This window comes from Microtus pennsylvanicus, chromosome 2, assembly GCF_037038515.1.
Source record: "Microtus pennsylvanicus isolate mMicPen1 chromosome 2, mMicPen1.hap1, whole genome shotgun sequence".
NCBI classification, from domain to species: domain Eukaryota; kingdom Metazoa; phylum Chordata; class Mammalia; order Rodentia; family Cricetidae; genus Microtus; species Microtus pennsylvanicus.
The window spans coordinates 47,988,767-48,004,875 of NC_134580.1; positions in this window are offsets into that span (position 1 = coordinate 47,988,767).

The following is a 16,109-nucleotide window of genomic DNA, read 5'->3' on the forward strand; positions in this document are numbered from 1 at the left end:
GACTGTGGATTCACCAATAAATACTTCTCAGTAATCAGCTTACTGTTGTGTAGTACTCTAACCAAGCTTATGCAATACTAATATATAAAACATCTTTGAAGGCCACACAGAGCAATGCCTTAATAATCACTTTTACTTGTGCAAAGAGTTAGTAGGGAATGGTTGACAGGGTAGTTGACTATCTATTAAGCTGTTCTTAGCATAAATCATGGATGTGAAAAGCAATGTTCTGCTAGAGAAGTTGTTTTGATGATTGCCTGTTGTATACTTGTTTTTTTGTTTGGTTTTTTTAAATTTATTTATTTATTAAAGATTTCTGTCTCTTCCCGCCGCCGCCTCCCATTTCCCTTCCCCTCCCCCAATCAAGTCCCCCTCTCTCGTCAGACCAAAGAGCGTTGGATCACAACGACAGGTCTAGTCCTATTGATTTTATTTTATCTTATTATTATTTTTCTAAAAGATTTATTTATTCCATTTCATATGTATGAATGTTTTGCCAGCATGTATGGATGTGCATCCATGTTCTTACAGTGCTTGAAGAGGCCAGAAGAAGGGCATTAGACCCCCTGTAACTAGAGTTACAGACAGTTGTGGGCTGCCATGTGGGTGCCGAGAACTGAACTTGGGTGTTCTGGAAGGGCAGGCAGCCAATGCTCTGAACTGCTGAGTCATCAGCTTTATAGAGGTGCTTTCATACTGATGGGTGCTGTTACTGCATGGGTGGAAGAGCTTCCTGTTCCAGTCACTCAGGAAGGAACTTAGTTGACTAATTTTTTTTTTTTTTTTTTTTTTTTGCAGAAGATGATACCATCATTGGCTTAGGTGATTGAAAGAACAGAAATCTGGTTCTATCTCTCTCTCTCTCTCTCTCTCTCTCTCTCTCTTTGAGATAGGGTTTCTCTGTGTAACAGTCCTAGGAACTAGCTCTTGTAGACCAGGCTAGCCTCGAACCCATGGATATCTGCTTGCCTCTGCCTTCCAAGTGCTGGGATTAAAGGCATACACTACCACTGCCTGGCCAGAAATTTGTTTTCTAATTGTTCAGGAAGCTAGAAGTTCCAGTTTATGGAGCCAGGAGATTTGGTTCTGATGACCTACATTAGTTACAGTAAGTCTATTTTTGAGGCCGTTAAAAGTATTAATCTCACTGAACACATATTATATACTTGGCTGTGTGGTAGATAGTGATTTTGTTTTATTCATGCACAGTAAATAGGTATGCGCTCATTTTAAAATTCTCTAGGCCAGGGTCAGAGAGTGTCACAAATAGACTTTCAAGCCTAGAACCAAGGTGCTTGTTGGACTTTGTTCTCCTCTGGAGGCTGGGCAAGGGAAGGATCTGCTTTCAAGATCATACTGATGGAGGGGAAGGTTCGATTCTTTGGAGCTCTGGGACCTGAGTCCTTGTTTTCTTGGGGGCTGCTGGTAAGCTTTCTTTTGGATCCTAGATGCTATTTCAGGTATTAGACAAAAATGACTCACAACTTGATATTTTAACTCCAGGCTGCCATGAAAACCAACCCATCCAATCAACTTTTCTCTCTTTCTCTATCTCTTTCTCTCTCTTGTCTCTCTTCTTTAAGAAAGAGACTGATGTATCTGATAGGCCAAATGAATCCATGATATATTTTTTAAATCAAAGTTGATTTTTTGGTAACTTAATCAAAGGATGGAAATATCATTCTATTCACAAGTAATCCCCACAGACAATGAAGGGTATCAGGCATGCTAACGGGTCCTGTAAAACAGGAGGCAAGAATCTTAGGGGTTTCTTAGATTCTACTTATCACAGATGCTGTATGCAAACCCTACAGATAATTGTCACACAGACCATTTGAGATCTATAGTATTGTTTTTATGTGCTATATTCAAGTGCTTTCTGTACTTTCCGTACAGTACTGCTCTGTCTCAGTAGGGTTTGCAGATGGCAATATAATGACCATTTAATTCATGGTTTAAAAAGCTATTTTTTTTTCTTTCCAAAAGGGGAACAATAGCAGTAACAAAAACTTGCCTTTTTATTAAGTGCTTTGTATTTCCCAAGTGGGGTCACAGGCATCATCTTATTTGACCTTCACAGTAATAAGAATACTTCAAAGAGAGTAAAGGATTTGTTCAGAACGTGTAGTTAATAGCAGACGAAGAACATGTTCTTTACGATCTTAGCCAGCTCAACATCTCTTTTACAGCAGCAAGCCAAGGCTATAAAGACTACACAAATGTCCTCAGTGGGGTAAAGGGAAAGTAGGTGAACATGCACGTGTGTGAGTATGTGTGAATCTTAAATCTGGAAGGAACTGTCAAGTGGAGGAGGGATGCTTCCAAGGGAGATTTCCTGGCTGGTTGTTGGCAGTTACTTTGAAAAGTGAGAGGGAGACAAAAACCAGCATGGTGATGAGTGAATAAACAGGGAGATCTCAAGATGATGCAGTTTGAGATGAAGCCCAGAGAGAGGAAACCAAAGGTCCTGCAGACATGTCAATGTCATGATTTATGCAAGGCTTAAGAAAGTCGTGGTTGCAGCGGGAAGATGATGGTGGATTCACACACTCATTTTACCTTTCATCAGTTTCCCCGGTCTCTTTTTCTGATGTGATAATAACAATAAGTTATTATAGCTGTTATGAGAATTAAATGACATGCAAAGTAATAACTACAAGCACAGCTCATAGGAAGCATGCAGCCTTTTATGATTATTATTCTTATTCTGAAGGCTTACTAAAGGAGATCAATGATTGTGACTTTTGATTTTCTGAAAAAATATAGGTAAATATTTTTGTTATTATTCACAAGTGTTCCAAGTATAATTTTATAAAGAAGAAGGGTGAAACATAGCCTATGGCTAATTTAATTTTTTCAATTTTAGATTGTTTTTATTGAGCTATATATTTATTAACAATTGTTTATATATTTGCATTATTCTCCATGTTGACATCCAGTTATACCAGTACCATTTGTTGAAGATGTTTTCTTTTTTCCGTTGTATAATTTTAGTCTTTGTCAAAAATCAGGTGTTCATGGGTGTATGGATTAATATGAGTCTTTGATTCAATTCCGTTGGTCCACCTGTCTGTTTTTATGCTAATACAAAGCTGTTTTCAAAATTATATGGTTTGATGTCAGAATGATAATGCAGAAGTTGCTTTATTGTATAGGATTATTTTGACTATCCTGGGTTTTTGTTTTTATCCTTGTGAAGTTGAGTATTGTTCTTTCAAGGTCTGTGAAGAGTTGTCCTGTAATGGGGATTGCATTGAATCTGAGGTTACTTTTGGCGAGATTGCCATCTTTATTATGTTGATCCTACTTATCCAAGAGCATGGAAGATCTTTCCATTTTATGATATCTTCTTCAGTTTCTTTCTTTTTTTTTTTTTTTTTTTTTTTGTTTTTTTGAGACAGGGTTTCTCTGTGGTTTTGGAGCCTGTCCTGGAACTAGCTCTTGTAGACCAGGCTGGTCTTGAACTCACAGAGATCCGCCTGCCTCTGCCTCCCGAGTGCTGGGATTAAAGGCGTACGCCACCACCGCCCAGCTTTCTTCAGTTTCTTTCTTCAAAGACTTAACGTTCTTATCATACAGATCTTTCACTTCTTTGGTTAGTGTTACCCCAAGATAATTTATGTTATTTGTGGCTATTATAAAGGGTGATGTTTCTCTGATTTATTTCTCAGTCCTTTTATCATTTATATATAGGAGGGTTATTGATTTTTTTTTGAGTTGATCTTGTATCCTGTCACATTACTGAAGGTGTTTATCAGCTGTCGGAGTGACATGATTAAATTTTGGGGGTCACTTATGTATACTATCATATCATCTGCAAATAGCAAAAATTTGAAATCTTACTTTCTAATTAATATCCTTTTCATCTCCCTTTGTTGTCTTATTGTTCTAGTCAGAACTTCGAGAGTATGTTGAATAGATATGAAGAGAGTGGACAGCCTTGTCTTGTTTGCTTTGAGTTTCTATTTAATTTGATGTTGGGTGTTGGCTTGCTGTATATTGCTTTTATTATGTTTAGATACGTTCCCTGTATTCATGACCTCTCCAAGACCTCTATCATGAAGGGATGTTCGATTTTTTAACAGCGTTTTCAACATCAAATTAGATGATTATATAGGTTTTTCTTTCAGATTATTTATATGGTGGATTACCTTGACAGATTTCCTTATGTTGAACCATCTCTTCATTTTTATCCCCATGCACAAAACTCAAGTCCAACATAAAGGTATCAACATAAATCCAGTCAGACTGAACCTCACTGAAGAGGAAATGGAAAGTACCCTTGAATTCATGGGCACAGAAGATCACTTTGTAAATACAACACCAATAGCACAGCCACTGTGAGCAACAATTAATAAACAGGACCTCCTGAAACTGAAAAGCTTCTGTAAGGCAAAGGACATAGTAAGACAAAAAGGCAGCCTACTTGAAGGGGAAAAGATCTTTACAATCCCACATTGGACAGAGGTCTGATCTCCAAAGTATATAAAGAACTCAAGAAACTAGACATCAAAATATCAAATAATCCAGTTAAAAATGAGATACAGATCTAAACAGAATTCTCAATAGAAGAATCTCAAATGGCCAAAAGACACAAAAGACACTCAACATCCTTTACCATCAGGGAATTACAAATCAAAATGACTCTGAGACGCCATTTTACAACAGTCAGGATGGCTAAGATCAAAAACACTGATGATAGCTTATGGTGGAGAGGATGTGAAGTAAGGGAAACACTTCTCCATTGCTGGTGGGAGTGCCAACTTGTACAGCCACTTTGGAAATCAATATGGTGGTTTCTCAGAAAATTGGGAATTAATCTACCCCAGGACCTAGCAATCTCACTCTTGAGCATATACTCAAAGGATGCACACTTATACCACAAGAACGTTGGCTCACTGTTTTTATAGCAGAATTATTCATAATAGCTAGAACTTGGAAACGACCTAGATGCCCTTCAACTGAAGAATTAATAAAGAAAATGTGGTACATTTACACAAGGGAGTACTATTCAGTGGTAAAAAACAATAACATCTTGAAATTTGCAGGCAAATGGATGGCACTAGAAAAAAATCCCATCCTGAGTGAGGTAACCCAGACCCATAAAGACAAATATTGTATGTACTCAATCATAAGTGGATATTAGAAGTAAAGTAAAGGATAACCAGCCTATAGTCCATGATCCCAGAGAAGCTAGGATTGCAATGTAAACCCTAAGAGAGACATTCATGGATCCCCTGGAAAGGGGAAACAGACAAGATCTCCTGAGAAAATTGATAGCATGGGGTCGGGAAAAGGGAGGGCAGAAGGGGAGGGGGAAGGAGAACATGACAAATGGGATGGCTGAGATGGGGGAAGGACAGAGAGGGAGAGCAAGGAAAGAGATATTTTGATTGACGGAGCAATTAAGGGGCTAGCAAGAAAACTGGCATTAAGGAAATTCCCAGGAATCTACAAGGATGACCCTATCTATGATCCTAAGCAATAGTAAAGAGGCTATGTGAACTGGCCTTCCCCTGTAATCAGATTGATGGCTACCTTTATTGTCATCATAGGGCCTTAATCCAGCAATGGACGGAGCAGATGCAGAAATCCACAGCTAAGCACTGGGCCACAAAGGCGTAAAGACCATGCTGGAGATACCCACAGAAACATCTTACCTGAGCTAGTGGGAGCTTACTGACTCTAGACTGACAATGGAGAAACCTGCATAGGAACAAACTTGGCTCTCTGAATGTGAGTGACAGTTGTTTGACTGGGGCAGTCTGTGGGGACATTGACAGTGGGACCAGGACTTATCCCTAGTGCTTAAACTGACTTTTTGAAGCACATTCTCTTTGGAGGGATACCTTGCTCAGACATAGTGGGGGAGGGCCATGGTCCTGCCTCAAAGTGATACTCCAGACTTTGTTGACTCCCCATAGGAAGCCTTACCCTCTCTTACTAGTGGATTGGGGATGGGGTTGGGGAGGTTGGGGGAGTGGGAGGAGAAGAGAGAGTGGAAACTGGGATTGGTATGTAAAATGAGAAATCAGAAATGCCTTCTGTCTTTTCAAATCTTCTGTAGATATTATAAACTTGGAGAACATTGTATTTGACCTCTTGTAGATGCACTAACAGACTTGGAGAATTTGACACACTACCAAGGAGGCCTAGTTAGTAAGCGCCAGGTTAGGCTTTGAATCCCTTTCTTTTATTGTTGCCAGTTACATATACATATAGAATGTAGTGTGATTGTATTCACCTTTGCTGCCCCCTTTTATCCCTCTCTAACCCTAGGTAACATTGACATTAGTCTTCATGTGAATTGTGCTTATGTGCATGTGTATTTTTGAGACAGAGTATCCAGGCTGGACTTAGCCTCTCAATCCTATTGTCTTGTCCTCTCAATGCTGTTACCATGGGTATGTATGCTGCCACACTTAGCTTGGCATGCTGAATTTTTGATTGGTGAGTTCTGAGTTGCAGAGAGCCAAGAAAATTGTTGCAGATGTAGAATCATAAGCCTTATCCCCACAGAGTCTTTTTTTTAGTAGATTTGGTACAAGGCCCAGGAATGTTTATGCCAAAAAGTACTGCCCATCTCCATTCCCAGAGATGTTTCTGATGCCTCAAGTCCTTGGTTTGTTTGAGAAACAGAATTATTCACGATGCCTACGGTCCTCAAATATCTGCAAAACCCCAAAGCAAATCAAAACATAGGTAGTTATCAGAAAACTCTTCCAAGGCAGGCAGATTAGTGATGAATGCTGTAGGGAATGAAGGAGAAAAGTATGCCCATGCCAGGGTGAGTCAGCAATCTATAGATGAGTCACCAGGTTTTTGGTGATAACTTCTTCCTCTCTGATCTTTGAATTTCTTTGAGGGTGTATCTCTACTTAAAAATTTAATCATTGATGATCCTTGCAGCTTTTAATTTTCTACTTACTGATAGGTGAAAGGAAATATTGATGCTAGAGAGATAAATGAGGCTCCTGGAAGCTAATGCTGATAGTTTTCTTCTAGTCTTGATTTTAGGCTTGACTGGTTTGGGCAGCCCTTAGGGCTCCTTTGGATACAGATCTCTAGTGATGACAATATCAAAAAAAACCAGTTGTTTTTCTCTTAGAACACAGTCAGCCTTTCAGTGCATCACGAGAGACTGGAAGAAATGGGTGGCATCTGCAAACATCACTGACCTTGGTCTAGAGGTTGTAGCATAGCAAGGTCATTGTGGACCCAAAGAGAATCAACTACAAGACTTCGTGATAACCACCTCCCTGTGTGAGTTCATGTGCAGGTGTGCTTGTGTATGTGGAGGCTAGTGGTCGACATTGGGGTCCTCCTCTATCAGACCCTCCCATTGCCTGAGACAGGATCTCTCAACCAAATCTCTAACTCATCAGTTTGGATAGATTTATGGCCAACACATGCCTTGATCTGACTGTCTTTTCCCTGTCTAGGGCTGTGGTTACAGGCACAGTTTTGCCATGCCTGGATTTTTGTACGGGTGATCTGGATTCAGGTTCTCATGTCTTTTTGCAGGCACTTCACTCTCTGAGCTCTCTCCTCTATCCTTAGGAGCTAATTACTTAGTCTTGCCATGGTCTGCCCTTCTTTAAAAGAAGCTGAGCATGTGGAGAGGTGGGGGAAGAGTTGGAAGGAGTTGTGTGTGTGTGTGTGATCAAAATATAGTATATGAAAAAAATACATAAAAATTAACATCAGAAAACATTTTTAAAATAGCAGATGGAAATGCTTTCCTAAGAAAATTAAAAGATCAGCGATTTTTCAGTACTTTGGGGAACAGAATGAGAAGGGAGAGAATGGGGTGTTTTTCAGGTGGATACATGCTAGTATACATTTACCAAATTCTGTGCCATGTCCACCTAGACTGAATCCCAGTGGTATCTACAGCTCATAGTTCCGAATAACATATCATCACCGATTTGCCTCATAACAAATGTTCTACCCTGATGTATTACTTCCAGGGTAGTGCATACAAAAACTCTGCACCCTTGCTTAACTTTTCTTTAAAATTGCTAAAAAAGAAATCCATTGATTTTTTTTTTTTAAAAAATGCCTCCCTAGACAACCCGTGAAGATCAAATGCTTTACATGGTACCCAGGGACTATACATTGCACTGTAATAAGAGCTCTCTTCCTGTAAGGAAGATCTTTGTTACATCTAGGTAATATCTAGTTACTCAGTTTTTGTGGTTAAACCCCCTAGTGTTAAAATTCTTCAAATCCACGTGTCTAACCAATTTGGGGCCCTGTTAAGGTCTCTTTTCTGATATGTAGACAGGGAGCATGGAAAACGAAATGGCTTTTAGATTATTTCAAGATCAGCTACAGAGACTGTGACATGTATTGAAGATGCCATCAAATATGTTCCTTTCTGCATTTGTTGTGAGGTAGCTTGTGGGGCTCTGTGCATCCAGGGACCTTCTCAGAATGTGAGTGACAGCCTGAATGTGCCTCTGTGTATAAGAGGGAACACATGGACTTGCAACTGATACAGAGATGTGAAGCCAGCTAGTAACAGGAGACAGACTGAGAAGTCCCGGGGCTGACTTTGGGTGGTTCAGACCCTGGTCTCTTACTCAGCAGTTGCTGGCCATGACTGACTTGGGAGCATGGCATTAGCTTACATTTCTCAGTCTGTACTACCCAGAGCAGGTCTTCTTTATCTCATTTTTCTACCACCTCCCTTTTTTAAAAAATTAAAAAATAGATTCTTCCCTCATACAATCCATCCCGACCACAGTTTACCCTGCCTCCTATTCTTCCTAGGTCCCCCTACCCCTCTCCCCCAGATCCTCTCCCCCTCCATTTCCTCTTCAGAAAAGAACAGGTCTCTAAGAGAGGACAACCAGACAGGACAACACAAGATGCAATAAGACAAGGTGAAAGCCCTCATATCCAGGCTGGACAAAGCACCCTACAAGAGGAAAAGAGTCTCGAGAGCAGGCAAAGACCTCTCACTTTTAACCTATACACTTTTTATATTTAAAGCTATCGAGTTAGATTAGCTACAACTAAAAAACTCTAAAATGAAGCAAAGAAAAATGAAAAGATGAAGCTCAGTATAGAGAATCTGTTTGCGTTTTTCTGTGGTCATGAACCTTGGTTTCTATTAGTCCTTTGTCATGATTTGGTTTAAAACCATAGACTCCTAGTGTTGGAGGATCCCCTTGTACAACTGCCTTTTTCCAAAGCAGAACTTGAATCCCACAGAATTGGCACAATTGCCTGGGGGTACCCCAGAACTGGAACAAGAGCAAGGTTTTAAACTACTGTTTCATAGCTAGTCTGTCTCCAAAGGAGGCTTCTATATACACTACTTCTTTCAGAGATATTGGGAAAAAAACAACAGAAAACTGTGTGCCAGTAGAGTATTAACCTCAGGTGTGGCAGGCTGCTGTGATAGTTGGGGGATATAGTATAGCAGCAGAGGTTTGGTAATGAAGATTGCCCTTAGGTGGTTAGGCATGGCTGCCTCAGTGGCTTCTTAGCTGATGTCTTGCTTTCTTGGAAGCACAGATCTCATTTATGCTTTCATAGTGACCTCTGCACAGAGTTAGCCTTTGATTCCTCGTTCTTGCTCAACTGAGGATGTTCTCCTAGCACAGTTGATCATAGCCCTTATGTGTAAGACGTGTGTGTGTGTGTGTCTTTAATATATCTGCAATAGACTTTCTGTATTTTTGTCTGACTGTTTTGGCTCTAAGGTGTGGATCCAGTTACTAAGATACAGTGTACTCCACAAGCAAGAACACATGGTCTGAAATTCTACCAAGGGAGAAAGGAGAAAGGAGTACGCTTCCCTCCCCTTTCCTTAAAAAAAAAATAAAACCTAAACCAAAACAAAAAAGTCACATTCATGCTTTTATCAATAGGCAACATTGTTCAAGGTTTCAAAAAGTTGTCTCTTTTCCGTGTGTGACATTTTTTCCCCTTTGTTAATGGACTGGAGAGTGAAAAGCATGCTTCATCCCTTAAAGGGCTTTTCCCAGCATTTACAACATTTCTCTCCCAACCAGCTGCTCTTGTTGAAACGGTTGTCAGAACACAGAACCTCACCATAGGTCAGAATGTGACTTACCACAGATCCCAAAGGCTGTTGTGGAAATTTGTCTTGCAGCTGTATTTCAAATCAGTAAGATTTGAAATTCACTTTCCTGTTATAGTACACGGTTACAGCTTTACCTCTTCTTATCATCTAAAGTGTGAAAACAATTACTTTCAGAGATTAGAACAATGGGGTTGCAGGACAAAGAACAACAACAACAATAAAATATGGACCAGTTTTGTAGGGATGAGTTTCCAGTGGGATCTTCAACCTAAGGACATTGGTAGTGCAGGTGCAGACAGGCATGTCTGAATAGTATCTCTGCTCATGGCTGTGGGCAGGAGAATAAGAATCTTCATGATGTGATGACAATGTTGCATGAAAGGCACCCACCAGGGAGTGGAAATTGGAGTGAGTGGAACTTCTGCCACTTCAAGTCCACATGAAATCTTTCAAGTTAATGAATTTCTTGGTAGCTCTGCTTACTCATCTAAAATAAACATTATTTGGGAATTCCTCTGGGTCTCATTGCCAGATAATCCTTTTTACTGAAGTGGTAAAACGGGCCCACCATTCTCAGATGAGTGACTTTTCTGCCTTTCTTTCCTCCTCATCTTTTCAGTGCTGTGCAAGGACAGCTTGCCGGTCTTTGCCTCAATTCCCAACTTCCTCTTAAAGGCAATGCCTATAATAATTCCCCCCTTACTTTTATAATTGTTTTGAGATTAGTGAGCTGCTTCCACATATAATCGTATAAGAACTAGTTGACTTAATGCTATGATCAATATATAGAAATAGATAAAGGAAAACTGCAGGTCAGGTAGATTGTGTGTCACCTAGGCACAGCTAAGAGTGGTGCAGCTGGGCTGAAAGGTGCAACTGGATCCTGAGCGCATCTCAATGTGCAGTCAAAAAAGTGATCTAATTAATACACAGCTGTTTATCTTGATGGAGTAGGGCATACCCAAAATAGATGACAAAGAAAGCCCACAATGACCTGCCTCTTCTATATGCAAACACATGACTACAGTTTCTTCTTTAGCACCATACTGGGAAACACAGGTGGTGAATGATAAATTTGGAGGATACTATGTACAACAATTAGGTGGGTCCTTTGTTCTTAAAAGTTTATTTGTTTATTAAAATTTATTATTTATTTTACATCCCAGCCTTGACAGAGGATGAGACTAATGAAAGGGTTATCTTAATAGTGGGTGGGGAGGCATGTTGGGATCAGGGAGAAACCTGGTGACAGGAAACTCCCAGAAATCTACAAGGATGACCCCAGCTAAGACTCCTAGCAATAGTCTAGAGGGTGCCCGCATTGACCATTAGATGGGTCTTTCTAAGAGAATCATTTTAGAAACCATTAACATGTCAAAGAGGCAGGAGGCCATTTTTAGGGAGGCTGAGATACAACTGGAATAGGAGCAGGTGTAGGACCCTGTAGATAATCAGATAAGATAGAAATAAATAAAATAGGGTGAAATGAGTACAAAATGAGACAGACCGTTTAAAAAAAGAGTAGCCAGGACAGAGTGAGAGGCAAGGCAACTCAGATACAGCAAGAGAGGAATATTGAAGCCAATATGGAATCAGGGTGTCCTTGAACAGATCTTGTAAAATTTGCCTGCTTCATTCTCATTTCTGAAATGAAATGTATAGTCTATTGCTCTAACAGGGATTAAATACATCAAGCCAAAGAAAAATCCACCTCTAACTTTTCCCCAACTCAGATTTTACTGCATGTACTAATGGGTAAGGTATTGGCCCAATAAAAAGAACAGAATTAAGACCTGCCACCCCGCCCATGATGTTCTTTCAGAGGCTTTTGTTGTAGCAACAAACAAACAGCCAACGGCCCCCTCACAGGAAACGGGTTCTCTGTAGCAGCTGTGGGTGCCTTTGCAATAGGGCCCTTGTCTACACATTACCAAAGCAGTGACACATGATTCGAAAATCACATCTCATTTCCTTTTTCATGCTTTCTCAAATTTATTGGCTGCTTTATTTCAAAAGTGGGGCAGAGATGAAAGTCAATTATTCACCCTAAGTCATTTTCTTGCCTCTAAACATTGTTTTTTTCCTTAATAAAACCCAAACTATTAGCACGTGTGAATAACGAGAAGCTAGCGAAAATGCTGGCTGGATTCAGGGTTAAGAAGGCAGGGTTATAAAGCAGGGGCTTTTGTGAGAAAGCAGATCTAGACTAGGAGGCACAGATCTGGAGGTTGTAGACAGGCCTGATGTCACAAAACAGAGAGAGGGAGTCTAGACAGAGTGGGTGCTTGACTGAAACTGCTATCCTGCCCTTTAAGCTCTCCCAGGAGAAGGGGAGGGCCCTAGCAGCTATATTATGACTAACATGGTACAGAAAGTGGGGTCTACTCAGTTGGCAGGAATTTCATCTGATTGGCTAGGTGGTCCATGATACTACCTTTACTCGGTGGATATCAAAATAACAGCATTTGTGAGCTACAACCATTTAGCTGGTTTTGTTTAGGGAAGTTGAGGTTAAAAAAGATTTAAAAACAGACCCAGAGTTAAGAAACTCAGGGATAGTTTTGTTAACGTTGAGGAGGAAAACAATAGGACAGAAAAATCCAGGAAATTGCCAGAAGTGGGGGAAATGGAGAAAAACAGTCATGGTGTTCAAGTTACTGTGGAGGTCACAGAAACAGCAAAAAAAAAAAAAAAAAAAAAAAAAAAAAAACAAAACCCTGAGTGTCAGGGAAGTGTGCTTAGGAGTGATGACCTGGGAATCAGTTCAGAGATCACCACGTTTCAGGCTCTTGTGACCAGAACAAAAATACTGTACCAGGGAGCCATGGTTAGAAGCAGAAATGGGGACAGCCTGTCATGAATGGAAAATCATGTTCAACAATGGAGCATGCTAGAAGGAAAGCGATCAGAAAGTACTGGGCTATGATTATTTCTTTATCAGACAATTTCATAGCATCTTCTTTCCTTGTGTTCGCATCTCACAGGCTTTTCAGGCATGGTCTGTTCTCTGAAGCTACCTAAGTAGGGAGTAGCTTCCAGTCTTCTGCAAATGGTTCCCTTCATATTTATCCTCAGTATTTCAGTTAGACCTAGGCCTCTGACACATTTAACTTCAAAGATTTCTTATAGAGAAGGAGTGAATGTTATCAGAAGACCAAGAGCTTTGGGAGCGATTATAAGTGTCTCCACTTGGAAGACTAATGCCTAGGTTCAAATAACGAAGAAAAACTTTTATTGAACATAGCAGAGACTATTTTTTCTCCCCAATAAATAAATAATCTACTCTGTTTTTTGAAACTAATTTTTGTCTTCTCTAACGATCATTTCAGAATAATGATTACCAGGATACTTAGTGGTATCAGCAGGAAATGCACATTGCATTCAAATTGGATAACTAGCCAGACTGCTTACATTTGGCTTAATGTATGTGTGATAACTGTAATTTTTCTCTCTCTCTTCCTTCTTCCCTCCGTGTGTGTGAGAGAGTGTAAGTGTGTGTGTGTGTGTGTGTGTATGTGTGTGTGTGTGTGTGAGAGAGAGAGAGAGAGAGAGAGAGAGAGAGAGAGAGAGAGAGAGAGAGAAAGAGAGAGAAAGAGAGAGATGGAGGCTGAATTCCTAACAAGAATATCCTAAGAATCTTTGGGATTTTCTTATACAAGAGTGCCTTTAGTTTTTCATTAGCTTCCTTTGACCATATCTGAGTTCGTGTTAAGGATATGACTCATGAGGTACTGGGGAGACTGCAGGCTACACAGCTTCAGAATGGAGCTGGTCACCAGAAAAGCCAACTACATAGTTAGTTGAGCTTTGAATTTCCAATCTGGTAACCTTGAGGAATGAAAGGCGGGCTAGATAGAGTTCAGTCATCAACCACCAGCGACTTGTTAAGTCTCATGCCTATTTGATGAAACTGATAAAAACCCAAAAGTGAGACATCTAAGTGGGGGCTTTTGGGTTGGTAACACATCACCATTCTGGGAGAGCAGTGTGCCCAGAAGGTGTGTCACCTTCCAACACTTCCTTCCCACATCCCACCACCACCAAGCCTTCCTATGCACCACTTGCATTTGCTTGTTCTTGAACTCTAGTTCTCAAAAATCAACCAGCAATGTTAAGTCAAGTGCAGTTCTGAGTTCTTTATGTCATCTAGCAAGTACTGAACCCAAGAAGGAAGATGTGGGAAGTCACGCATTTGAATCCAGGTTGGGCAATGTGGGTAGGTTGGATACCCCATCTATAGCTGTCATCTGAGTGGCAGTATTCTTAGGGATATTCTTATGTAAATGGGATTTCACCTCAGTCATTATTTCAAGGGCGTGGTCATGGTAAAGTTGCCGGTGCTTCAGTAAGTAATCTCCCACCCATGCTCATATAAAGCAACACTAATTATTATGTACACAGTGTTCAGACTCCATGTATGACTGCAGGCCAGAAGACGGCACCAGATCTCATTACAGAAGGTTGTGAGCCACTGTGTGGTTGCTGGGAATTGAACTCAGAACCTCCTGAAGAGGAGCCAGTGCTCTTAAACTCTGAGCCATCTCTCCAGCAAGCAACACTAATTAAACTCAGGGTCATTCTCTCTCTCTCTCTCTCTCTCTCTCTCTCTCTCTCTCTCTCTCTCTCTCTCTCTCTCACACACACACACACACACACACACACACACAGCACACATGCACACACACACTATACACACACACAACACACATGCACACACACACCACACACATGCACACACACGCACACCACACATGCACACACAGAGCACACACCACACCACACACAACCCCACACCTGAAAATAGGGTAGAGTAAGATAAACGTGTTAAGAAGGTTTTCAGTGTGTGTGGGGAGAATGGCAGAGGATAATGTGGGGTAGGAACAACAAATATGTAGGTGTATGAAATTGTTAAAAATAAAATAACATTTTTCAAAAGGAAGTGATCATTTTATTTGTTGATATTCTAGAATGGTATTTGGTATTATTGCTCAGAATTTACAAGGTTTATCTACTAGATGAAGAGTTAAACTTTAATTATTCTGAGAAGCTATCAAAATGTTTATACTTAGAAACAGTTATGTACACACAAGGATGTTTACTGAAAACATTATTTATAATAGCCAAACTATGTGGACGGCACAAACACATATTTAAAATTAAGAGGCAAGTTCAGTTTTCAGATTGCTTCTCATCCACTATGAGGATTGCGCAGAGACTCCTCGTACCAGCAACACAATTTTACACATGTAGTTTTGGGTTCAGTTCCTACATCCTCTGGTGTTAGAGCTGAGCTTGGCTTGTAGTTTGGCTCCTGGGTTTGAAAACTATGTTTCAGTAACCATTACATTGTGCTGAACAGTGCGTATCATAGATTATTGTGCCAGCTAACCCCCTGGGGCTGTGGACCATGACATAATCAGTATATAATTATTTAGGTGATTCCCCCACTCATTCTAGTTCGGTGCTCCGAATATCTCTTAGCTTGTGTGAAAGTGAAGCTGCATAGTCATATTAAATCAAATGACCACATGTGATGGTAGAGCAAGTATTCAGAGATGGGAAGAGACCAGGTCACAGCGCTGGAGTTCTGGGGGCTCTGGTGCTGCTGACGGGCTGCATCTCCTACAGCCTGTTCTCTGGAGTCGTTCCCTTCTCAGAGCCCCGAGTAAAGCTGACGGCCCTGAGTCGTGGTGTCAGTCTAGACTTGGTGCAGCAGCACAGAAGAGGAAGAGTGAGCTCACACTTAGTGAGTTGGCAAAGGCTACCTGCTAATTACGACTCGTTGAGACTTCGGAGAACAGCTGGGGAAGAGCGAGTCTGATGTTTTTGGAAGTCTGATGGTTGTGGTGGAGGGAGCTTGTCTTGCTAAGCTCCCATGATTCAGGCCATTTCTGCTTAAGGGTGGATTGTGGTTTGACTCCAACGATGCTCCCCATACAACTTCTTTAAATGGGTGGGTTCTGGGAGTGAAAAAGGACAATGTTTACAGTAATGACAAACTTTTTAATTGTGAATTTAAGCACAAGAATATCGCCTCCTATTAAAAAAGATA